Source organism: Montipora foliosa, chromosome 10, assembly GCF_036669935.1.
Source record: "Montipora foliosa isolate CH-2021 chromosome 10, ASM3666993v2, whole genome shotgun sequence".
NCBI classification, from domain to species: Eukaryota; Metazoa; Cnidaria; class Anthozoa; order Scleractinia; family Acroporidae; genus Montipora; species Montipora foliosa.
This window is the reverse complement of record NC_090878.1, coordinates 4776579-4779361: the sequence shown is the minus strand read 5'-3', so window position 1 is coordinate 4779361 and position 2783 is coordinate 4776579.

Sequence of the window (2783 nt, the reverse complement as noted above, 5' to 3'; positions counted from 1 at the left end):
GTTGCATTAATCAGACGAGATAACCATGCAAGTGATCGAGACCAATTAGTTGTAGCTTTGAGTAGTTTCGGTCATCTTTTGTCTTCCCGTTATCAAATTAGATTTAGACTAATAAAAATCAAACTCCTTGGTTTAGCATCCTCATTTCAAACTGCTAAGTACAAACACTTGTATCCAAACACAATGAGCTTGAGATCTTTCTACAAACAAATTGATTTGTCCGACCTCAGAATATAAGTTTCCAAATCATCAAACAACTACCTGCCCAATTGTTTCACTGATCTCCACGAAAAATTAAACCAACGAGGCTCTACACCACAGCGCACCTAATCCTTGAACGGCGTAAACTTCAAGATGATTACCCTACTTTCAGTTCCAAGTTTAGCATCCACCACTCACTCTAAAAGTTTTTATTCAAAGGCAAACAAAGCTAATAAGCACAAACTGAAAATGAGAGATTTAGTTTCCAAAACAACCAAAACAATGAAAAACGCGCTTTTGTAGTTGAATGATTATGTTGTCACCCATGGGATTTCCTCGGCCTTACAAGGGTCACTTGAAAGCACAGAAGACGCCAACAGTTGGTCAAGTACACAAAGGAAAGGCTCTTCGGGAAAATTCATAAACTGTAGGTGCAGGACGAAGGGAAGAAAAAGCAACCCCAGCATCCATTCTTGTAAAATTGTGCGATTATCCTTCCTTAAATCCACTCGAAAGTTCTTCTTTATATTTGAATCATCCCGGCTCTTTTATACTTTATTTATTTATTTGTTTATTAGCCAAATTACTAATTCGTACTGTTCGATAAATCAATATTCAGGAATGGCTACGAGGCTTTATGGTCAAATTTCACGGTTCACTTCTGTTTTCTTTGTCTCACAAGTCTCAAGGGAGATTTCTAAACAACAGGGGCCGGTTGGTCGAAGCATGGTTAGCGCCAACCGGCGTTAAAAATACCATGGAAACCAGCTCTTACCAGGCTTCGAGCAACCAGCCCGTTCATGTGAATATAGATATATCGAACGTGGCCTATTACTTACTCCTATACACTACACAAGTGGTTGAATAAACCTTCTCTTTAGTTCAGAACGGATGCTCAACGACTAGGGAAAAAGGAATAAAAAGCGCTTGAAAAGAACGCACAAGACCACTACAAGCAACGCATCAATCGCTCCTATATTACTTTACAAACGAAAACGAAGGTTTTTTAGTTAAACAGCTCATTTATATCTTTCAATCTTTTCCTCTTTGCATGGCAAAGTTTGGCTTTGATGATAGTGCAAGCCAAAGTAAAGGCCATAAAGCAGGTTTTCGACCAAGTGCTCAGACTTGTGCAGGATAGAAAGCGACAAAGATCGAACGTGGCGTTATGAGACTAGGGCCTTCCACAGGAATAAGGAGGATGATAAAATTGTCCGTGTCAAGTCATATGTAGGGGTTGGGAAGGGGTAAAAAAATTACACCATTGTAACGTATGGCTTGGTTCGGTTTGCCTTTTTTGTGTTTGGTAAAAAGAGCACAAATTTGAAGGAAAAGAAAGTGGATTTCCAGAAACTACACATTGGTATACAAAGACATCGTGGCTTGTCTTTCATATACCGGATCCGGAATAATTAACGTCCATAAAACAAAAAAATAAATAACTAAATAAAAAGCGAACATAACAATACCTAATCAACAAGCCTAATCAGAATAACAATGGCTCTTTTGTCTTCCGCCATTTTGGTCCGGTATATGAAAGTCTACCGACATCGTCGATACCACGAATTGATGATGAACTTTAAGAAACGAAGACGGTTTCAGCAACGAAAAAGTCGCTAAAAATATAGCTGCGTTATCAAAAGTATTCCTTGAGACCTCGAGTATTGGAAGATACGTGGTGTATTTTGCCATCTGGCGGTTATCTATTGCACAAAATTATCTAAACACGGTAAAACCTTCAGGGTTAGGATTAGGGTTAGGTTAGGGTAATTGTATAATTACTGAACGTTTTATACTTTGCTTAAAAAAAAAATTGAAACAATAGAAAAAGAGACACCAAATACCTACCCGAGCATTCCGTATTGCTCACGTTATATCACGGTATGAGCGAACGATCCTATATCTGGTTTGGTACGAAGAGCCGGTGAAAGACCCTCCCGCTGTTGTATGCCCTGGTCGTCGTCAAAACCTTAAATTTAGTTATTCGCGAAATGTACTAAAATTCGTGCGTGCCACACGTGCAGCACGATTTACTTTTCTTCGTTAATTAAACCAATGATATTATTGTTTTTATATAGCGCTGTCATTGCCGTAAACTTCTTCGTTTCTTAAACTCCGTAAGTGCTAAAAAAGACCGTCAGCGGCTACTAAAACAAAGACTTCTTTTTCCCAGTTGTTTGTAGAACTGACCAAGAAAAGGCTGTTTGTAAGGAGATACAGTATCTTGCATATAAAGTGAGTGTGCTGAGTCAAATGATGTGAATTGACCACCGCTATTGACCAGAGAATACACCCATGCAAACCTAGTAACGATTGTGAAATAAGCCGGTTGATTAAGACAAGCCTCGCCCCTCACCTATAGTCGTCGAGTAGTGAGCATAGTTATCGTCTATGCATCCTAATGATACTATGTACTTATTGATTGAGTGGGAGGGCCGGACGGGAAAATATTTCGCCCGAGGTCATGGCGTAGCCGAGCGCAGCGAGGTCCGTGGCCATGCTCGCACCATCGCGTACGGCCCTCATACGGGGATTTTCTCAATAGTTTTGCAATGAAAGCGCGCGCGGGGCCGTACGGGTGA